A 9,670-nucleotide genomic window follows, 5' to 3' on the forward strand; every position below is an offset into this window, starting at 1 on the left:
CAAACACACACACACACACACTGAGGTGTCTTTTCACATTGTTGCACCAGATTTGTGGATTCCTCTTCCACTGACGCCGCTGTGACATCTTTATGAAAGAAAGGCTTTTGGTTCTCTTGTGTGAGTGCATGCTCGCTTTGATTTATTGCTTTTCATTTGCTCATTTTCTCTTCAAACGCCTGCTCTTGTTTATAGGTTTTCTGTCCGGATTCATTTGTCGTTGCTGTGTTTTAAAGTCACAACCCTCAGCTGTTTATTTTCACGGTTATTATTGACAAATGTTTGTAGAAATGCTTTATTTTCCCTTTGGAGACAAAGATTTACATTTACAGTGCATTCCTGAATCTCCATGAGCCCAGCAAACATTCGTTTTAGTTTTCTGAGCTGTTTCCAGTCAGTGTGAGCTTTCATATCAGCAGCAGAATTTCACTGAGGAAAAAGCGACATCTTCTACACCTTCACTTGTACCTTTTAGCCTTTAATGAGAGTCGCACTATCAGCGTCTGTTTCCTTGCATTTTTGTTGCATGCAGTCTGAGCACCGGACAAAATTAAGCCCATTTATCTCAGACAGAGACAGTGAGCCACTGCAGGCTGGAGATTGTTCGCTTATTCAAACACAAACACAAAAGGTGGGAGAAACACATTTGTGTTTTTTTCTCTCTCTCACTGGTGCAAAACAGTCAACAGAGAAACCTGCACTGTTGTTTTCTGTGTCACCGTTAAAGTTATAGCAAGAATCCTGTTTAGAATCAATGGTTTATCAGGAACAGTGAGTGTGTGAGTGTGGCTGCAGGTATTGATTAGGTTGACTGATTTTTTTTATTGATTATAATTCTCCCAAAGCCAGTAACATTATCTGTGACATTGACAGGTGTCCGTTAACAGGAGTTCATTATGTACATGCACTTCATATTACATTTACATTACATATGAGTTTTTTATCTTTATTTATTTATTTATTTATTTATTGTTTTGCTAAATCAGACTGAACTGTGATTTAATGACATTACTTAATCACTGGTTGTCTATTACACATCCACGGGGGGGGACAATAAAGTATTTATCCATCTCTATCTTCAACATCCTCTGTGCAGTGTAATCACTGTCCCTCCTCCGCATGGGACCACACCTCAACCACGCCTCCTTTAATTCAATTAGTATAGCACCAAATCATGACTTACATTATGTCAAGGCTCTGTACATAGACATCAAGGAGAGCAGAGAAACACAACAAGACGTCAGTGGAGAGAAAAAACTCTGACAGAAGCAGACTCGTGCAGAGACGTGCAGCATCTGCCTCGACCGGTTGGGGTGAAAGGGAAAAAATGGGGAACAGAGGAGAGGTGATTGATTATATGTTTATAGAACTACAATCTGTAACGGTTCAGGGGAGGACCCAAATGCACACATAGACAGACAGACAGTCAGTAAAGACTTGTATTCTTCACCTTTTCAAAGACGGCATAATTGTATAAACTTGCTTGGTGGGGTGCAGCCGATGACCAGCAAACCGACTCTGAGGAGACGGCAGGAAATGGACCTGAGGCTGAGCTGTTCCGTCACAGCAAGCAGACCGAGTCAGGGGCAGAGGCCTGGGTCGATCAACAGAACAGAACCAGAGCAGACAGGTCGGGGACAGGCAGGGTCGAAACTGGGGAATCAGTCCAAAAACCACTGGAGAGACAAGTGCAAACAACACAGAACCATCCGGCAGTGAGTGCATGGTGGAGAGGAGTATATGTAGTGGGCTGATTAGTGATCAGGGGCAGCTGCTGTGAACAGGTGAGTGGAGCTGAGCTGATGAGGAGGGAGTGGCTGATGAGAAGGAGGTGATGAGAAGGAGGGAGAGAAGAACTGTGAGGTGGAATCATGACACAATCTCATTTATATAAGCAGCTTCACTTCATGTCCAAACCGTTCGACCTGAGATTCAATTCAATTCAATTCAATTTATTTGTATAGCGCCAAATCATAACATACATTATCTCAAGGCACTGTACATAGACAACATGTACAGAGATGAGCCTTGAATGTGCTCATCTCTAACCCTTTTCACTCCCCAAATGTTTAACATTATAATATTATACATAATATAAGACCTATCCTTCTGTTTGTATAATAAGTGTATAATCACTTTCATAGCCTTAGAGGAAGCCTCCATGGTCTTTGCATTACGGAGAATGCTAGAGCAGATTCTTGAGCCAGAACAGACAAACCAGCCAGAGAAGAAGAAGAAGAAGAAGAAAATGCAAAGGCCACCATAGTTCCGTGACTCTCTTGGTATAAATATCTCACGGTTAAATTCTCGCTCTGAATCTTTAAGTATCTTCAGTGCACCGATACCTGTCTTTGCATTCAGAGAAATCCATGAACCACAGCTCTCTCTTCAGTTCAATGAGCTGCAAAATGTTTGCTAAAGTGAGATTAGAAACAAGAAGAGATTACAATTAAGTTTAAGAAAACAGTCCACCAGGGAGGGAGGTAGTGATGAGGGTCTTTAAAAAGACATCACTGATCAATAGGTGTTTAGTGAGCTAACATATGTACGCTGATGTAACAACAGGAATGAGTTAGATTCTTAAATTACACCAAATCAATGGAAAACTGTCTCGAGAGGCCACTGAGTTTCAACATCTGGACAGAAAAAAAAACAAGGATCGAATCTGATAAATGAACCAATCAGTGAAAGAGGGGAGGAGGGTGTTTTTAAACTTACATCACAACAAAATCTTCACAAATCCAATCCAAGCGTGCTTTAGTGTCGATCTGCGACACAACAAATGGCTTCTAATCTTATAAAAACAGCGTCAGATCAATAAATCCGTCACAGCTCGCATCGCAATGTGACCTCACGGTCAACGCGACTGTGGACGTGATAAAGAGGGAAAAGACTTGAAATACTTATTCACGTTGATGTATAAAGTTTGTGTAAATACAAAGCTTTTAAATGCATCCTGTGTGTATGTGTGTACCTGGTGTTCCTTATGTTGTGGGGACCTAAATCTGTAAATTACACACTCACATTATAACATAAACTACCTCATTTTAATGTTTTAAAGTGAGGCTGAGGTTAGGGTTAGGTTATGCTTATAGGGTTAGACCAGTAGTAATTATGGTTCAGGTTAGAGGAAGTCAGCAGGAAATGAATTAAGTCAATGCAACGTCCTCTGAAGTCATGGAAATGTGTGTGTGTGTGGCCCATAATGGCATTTTAGTCATAAGAGATTACACATTCTGACAGGACACATTGTTATGAACTCCGTGAATAAAAATTCATGAGTTGACAAATAAAACCACTTCCATATTTCATGGAGTTTTAAGAAAAATGTCACCTGTCTGTCTCCAGGGAAACGCTGTCTCGCAGAATTTGTTCATTCAAATATTATACAACAACGTTAGGAGGATTTCAGAGTCAATGGTTCCAGTTCAGAGGAAAAGGTACTTTTGTTAAACGTTGGGGGAAAAACGTCCCTTGAAAGTTTTTTTGGAAGAAAAAGTTTTTCTTGTTGTTGAATAAAGTACAACAATAAAATGTAAATATTTCAGCAGAAGCAGATATTGCTTTTCAAGCACGTAAAGAAGACAGCGTATGCATGTGCTGCAGCTTTTAACTCCTCCTTCTCTCAGTAGAACAATCATGTGCAACATTTATGTTTATAAACACGTTTATTATGGTTTTACTCCATCGTAACAGTTTGTTGTCGTGTCTGTTTCGTCATCTGTCTGCAGCCGTTTCTATAGCATGTTTTTGTATGTCATTGTATTTTAAACACTGACAATATGTAACGTCTTTGAACTCATGATGCTCAACAAAGTAGAATAAAACAAAAGGAATTGATTCCACAAACAGAAGACGCTCACATGGAGGTTCTAAATCTACACTGAAAAAACTCATACCTGACAACGGTGTTCTTTATACATGGAGGTAGGAACTAACGACAATCACACACAGGGAGGAAGTCAGGATCTGAAAACAGCGGGAACAAAATAAAACAGGAAGTGCACAACAAGACTGGACATGAGTGATTTTAACGAAACAGAAAGAGACACAAAGGACCAACATGAATGTGACAAAACATGGAACACTAAACATTCTGCTGTGTTGTGTTGTGTTGTGTTGTGTTGGAATCCTGGATCTATAGGAAGAAAATAAAGTAAACTAGAACGGCCCTCTGGAGTGTGTGCCTCCGCCAAGTCCAAACAATCCTGTGCATGATGTTCTTGTTCTTATTGTAAAGGTAGGAAAGAAAGAAGTGTTCTAATAACCTAAATGAATTAAAGCACCGTTCTGAGTCACAGACTGAATAATCCATGATATTTCATGATAAAGTCGTATTAGAGTCTCCGGTGCTCAGACTCTTTGGGGAAATTTTGTAAATGAGGGCAGAAATCCTTCAGACACCGAGGAAATGAGGCTTAATAACCTGAAACTATAGGGGTTTTTTTTGTGTGTAATCCTGCTAACAAACAAACAAACAAACAAATACAAATATAATGTTTTTGGCGAATGTGAGAGATATTATGTCATATTTTTCTTAACATTGTTACTTTCTTTTTAATTAGGTTTGCTTTAAAAAAAAGAAAAAAGATTTCTAGAGAATGGAAAATATATGATCCTATGACTACAGCGCTGGGTCATGTGACTTATTATTCTGCATTGATTCAAAAATAATGTGATTCAGGTCTTTATCTGAACATCCGCGCGTCAGTGGCAAAGTCTCAGATAACGAGCAGAAACTGCAGCATTTCTTGCTCTTGCTCTACAACAGTGTTTCCCCCGGTGAGACTTTTATTCAAAAGTCCTGCACTGGTTCTGGTTCTGAACATGATCTCACACTGTTGTGCACTGATCTGGGAAAACAAGACAATTTAATACCAAGCTGAGGCCTGGAGGGAGTTCAGTTTTCAGAAAGTCATTTGTCATGGCACGAGTTGATATAAATCACCTCATTATGGATTTAAATAAGAATTTACACTTCAGGAAAACTGCACATGATCATTTATTCAGTAGACTCTAATTAGAAAAATCTAAACTTGTCTTAAATTATACATAATCACACAGTGATTATGTATCCACAAAATGCATATACAGTACAAATGTTGGCTCTCACAATAAGCATATATATATATATATCTATATGTATATATATATATAAGCCCATTTAACCTGGTTAAGACATAATTGCTGATCATAATGATGGACGTATAAATCAGCCATGTCCCAGAGGAGTCATTGTTACTTTACACGTCCTCTAAACAACTCAAATCAGCCATAATATTTCAGATATTACACATCGTTCATTCATTTTATTCTGCATAAGAATTGCTATTGTAATATAATAATGAGGGATTTGTTTATTTCTGCCAGCACTGGGAGATTCATTCCCATCAAAGGGAAAAAACTGGCCCCCATCACTTCCTTCTGTTTCTGCTGAGAAGCAGAAGTTCCAGCAGACTGTTCTGGTTTTTTTTTTATAGTGAATATGTATTATATTTTGAATATATTATATCCTCATTAACAGAGCAACAAAACTTACCGAGACAAATGAGCTGACTTGTGGAAAAGTTTGAAAATCTTTGACTGAACAGCAACAACAGCCTCAGTTTCAACAGAAAAACGCCTTTTAAACAACAGCCTTCAACAAAACAGCTTTGCAATTGGACCAAAAATACAGAAGAGGTCAAAAGGCTACAAGTAACTGCTAATGTTACATAAAGTTAGAGACGCTTACTGGTCAGCAGACGAGCCGAGCTGGCAACAGACACAGGAAACATGCAGGCTACAGACACAGGTCAGGGCGGGGCAGGAAGTCACAGAGGAAGCCAATGGTAATGATTTCAAAATAAAACACAAGACTTCTCAGGAAGAGACAGTGTTGTTCTCCTCTGTTTATGTCATAGACCGTATATTATAAATAAAAGGACTTCTGGTTTGAAATGTGAAGCCCAGAAAGTAGGATGGAAGTAGCAGCTGGTCCACTAGCAGCAGCGTTAGGGTTCTTTCAATGGAAGTCTATTGAACCATTTATAATGTCAGTTAACTCAGGAGTTCATTGTCTCAATCACTAGTTTCAACTCTTCTTCAATGAAACACTATGTCCAATTATGGAAATAGATGATACAGCACACATGAGTGGACACCAGTGTGATTGACGGGCTGTGTTGTCCAATAAGTGCCTGGTTGCAATCACAAATCCCATGTCTTCAAATGAACCTTTAAAGGAGAATATCCAGATCCTGTAAAATAACAGTCCAACAGTGATAATGAAAAACAACAAAATTCTCATTCAATTTTCAAAAACCCTGCCTGGACCGTTAAGGCATTAGCTGTCTGACCTATAACTTGAGAGTTTTGTTCATTCCTCACTGCCCTCACGGTGCCATCTTGTCTCTAAAAAGCCTGCACCTGCCCAGACTAAAACCAAACACAGCTGCAGTGTTTAGATTCTACACATCCAGATATTTCCCTGTGGAGATGGTAGAGACCAAAAAGCAGCGCTGAAAGAGTGAGTATTGACTTTGTCAACATTGTTTCTGTGTGAGGCTCTGAACAACAAGCTGCTGCTGCTGCTGCTGCTGATGCTGCTGCTGCTGCTGCTGCCCAGAGCAATGGTGCTGAATATCAGGTAACACATAAAACAAAGTCTAAGCACAATGACAACAAAAGGCAAGGAAATGGTTAAAAATGACAAAATGTGACAATTAAAAAAAGGGAAATTATTGGTTGGTTATTCTTGTAACCAGATGTTATTCAAATAAAATAAATGATGAACTAATAAAACACTTTTGTGATGGTGGCAGAAAAAGGGATGCTGACTTTGTGATTGGTCACATGATCGATAATTAAAGAGCTGAGTGAACGCAGTCCTTTCAGTGAGTGGTAGTTTTTCATACCATTGCTGCAGCTATTGATCGCAAGAGTCTTTATTTCCTTTGTCCTGCATGTCGTTTACCTCTCCCTGGTTCATGTATCCACACGGATTTTGGAGTTTATTGTAATGCATTTAGTGTGAAAGTGACGGTAAACGATCCACAGTTGAGGCCACAGAGGTTTTTCTCTGAAAGTTCAGTTTTGATCAAAGCAGCGCAGCAAGCAGAAAACAAACAAACCTGTTAAATGCAACAAAGAGAATTCCAGTGTCCGATCCACATCCTGGCACGTCACCTTGTTATCTGCACTGATTGTACACAGCTCCTGTGGCTCCACGGCATGAAAAGGTCCCCACATGTGGATCATTTACTCATTATCACATTCGCTGAGCGACACAGTGGCGGCTCGGAGAGTGGGAAGCTTTGTCAGTGGGACATTCCCACCGTTGATGTTGTGCAGTTATGGAGGGAGTTTTGGTTAAGCAGGAAACGATGACTACTGTGGAGAGCCAAGAGCAGTCCAGCTGGTCAACAAGGCACTCTGGAGTCTAATTAAATTACTGTATCTGTGGGTGTTAGAGAGCTGCAGCTCGTCTGCTGTTTATTCTTCTGCACACAAACTTCTTTTCTGTTCCTAAAGACTCGGTGAACAAAATACTGCCTCGCAAAGCCACCGGATTTAATGAAGTTTGTGTGTGTGTGTGTGTGTGTGAGAGAGAATAAGAGTTAATGTAGCAGGAGAGTAAGTGAGACAGTAGACGGAACATTATGTCGTTGCATAATGGTGCAAAATTATAATGCATAAAAAACATAATGGTGTGTGTGTGTGTTTGTGTATTTGGGGCTTTATGAGGTCCTCACATCTTTATAGGGCTTTTCTGGGGTTAAGACCTGGTTTAAGGTTAGGTTTAGGTTAAGGTAAGGGGCAGGGACTTGTGGCGTGTTTCCACCAGCTCCGCTCACTCCGCCTCGCCTTGTGTTTGCACTAGCATAGTACCGAGGCGAGCCAGGACCATAGTGGAAAAGGGCCATCAGTTGTGATGGTTTAGGTTAAGGTGCCAGGGAATGCATTAGGTCCATGAATGAAGTGTGTGTGTGTGTGTGTGTGTAAATGTGACTCATCTATTCAAACTTCATCTATTTACTAAACTCACTCCACTCAAGGTCTCTGCATGCACGACCAACCATGGATGCTGATCACTGTGTTATCTGAAATGATGGTTGAAGAATGCATTTCCTCTTTTTCCTCCATCTGGGATGTATTTTCAACTTGACTTGAGTGTGTGTGCGTATATCTGTATGTACGTGTGTGTGTGTGTCTCTGTATGTACATATGTGTGTGTGTGTGTGTGTGTGTGTGTGGTGCCTGGGGTATAGACAGCATGTAAAAGACAACATCAGAGGAGCTGGAAGCATTTCAAAGGTGTGTTCTGTTTCCTTGGGGGAAGGAGGAGACGGCTAATTACTGCCGAGATTTCCCATTCTCCAGCTCTTATTAGTCATTTCCTCATTACAGCTCGGCGTTAAGGCAGCCAGCCGCTGCCAGTGAAAAGCAACCACTACTCCATCCATCCATCCTGTTTGCACGGCGCCTCCAGCAAGACCTTATACCCATGTTGGGGGAAGCCCAGCTGACTTTAAAGGCACTAAAGTTAATCTTATAACATGGAGGTAATGAGCTGATTCCGCTAAACAATATCACCTTGTCTCAGATCGTAGAAGTCTGCTGCTGATTTTATTACCAGTGAATGTTAAGCGTTGTTGAGCGTTTTTTAATTGTGTCTATAAATCAGTCGGCCAGGGACCGGATGGGATATGGGCGGGTGAGAGTCGGGGAGGGCGGGGGTTGAGGTTCTGTGTCATACACTCAGCTCACCTGAGGCTCACAGTGAAGGACAGCAGCATCACAATCAAAGTGCTTCTTTCTTCTTCTCATAATGACGTGCAGATGGCCTCCTACCACATCCCGCATCGCCGTCCCTGAATCTGACAAAAATGAAGGTCTGTGTCTCCCCACAAGTAGGTGTCACCATGGTAACAACCGTTATTCAGTGCTCTCAACAATAGCTGTTAAATGAAAGAAGCTGTCTGATGGAATTAAAGAGATAGGCTCAGTCCCTGGTACCTTACAGCTCAGGCAGCCAAACCACACAGGGTAAATGTGTCCGTGTCCATATAACGTGCATTTCATCTTTTCATCAAGCACATCAATGGCCGTGTCTCCATTTATTTATCCTCTCTCTCAGCAGTGTGTGCTGTGTGAGGGAAAGTATTTTGTGGGCTGATCACTTAAATGAGTCATCGTGACCAGAAGGGCAATGGAAAAAAAAAAAAGCATTCATTCAATTTTGGTTTAGAAAAATGGTCCAAAAAAAAATCTTCTTGACAACAAATTCCTGAGACAGTTTCACTTAAATGAGGATCATTTATTTTACCCAACAGCAAGACAGAGAGAGCATAAACTACAAGAACAGAGGTTTGTGCAAATGCAGGTTTGCATATTAGCATATCATACAATTTCAAAAGAGTGACTGCAAAGCACAGCTTGACAATAAAAAGTATGCATGCAATAAATCCCTTTATTCCTTTTGATGTAATCAAATATTTACTGATGACGCTGGGGTTGCTTCTCACCCTCGTGGCCTGCGTTTACACCAGTTGCATATTAGAGTGGAGGGCCGTAAACCTCGGTCTGATGAACTGTGGAAAATGGGAAATTCTAAATACAGCAGAGTTGTAAAACCTTGTGCATCTGTCAGGAGAAATAAGCAGCTTTGTTTTGAATCTACGTGAACGCC

At 40.6% G+C, this 9,670-nt stretch overlaps 1 protein-coding gene across 1 annotated transcript in view; it reads right to left on the reverse strand.

The window, feature by feature from the left end:
- swap70a (switching B cell complex subunit SWAP70a) overlaps positions 1-9,670 on the reverse strand; it is a 924,354-nt gene that overhangs the window by 674,805 nt on the left and 239,879 nt on the right. The window lies entirely within an intron of this gene.

The sequence above is a fragment of the Solea senegalensis genome, linkage group LG7 (genome assembly GCF_019176455.1).
Source record: "Solea senegalensis isolate Sse05_10M linkage group LG7, IFAPA_SoseM_1, whole genome shotgun sequence".
Classification (NCBI taxonomy): domain Eukaryota; kingdom Metazoa; phylum Chordata; class Actinopteri; order Pleuronectiformes; family Soleidae; genus Solea; species Solea senegalensis.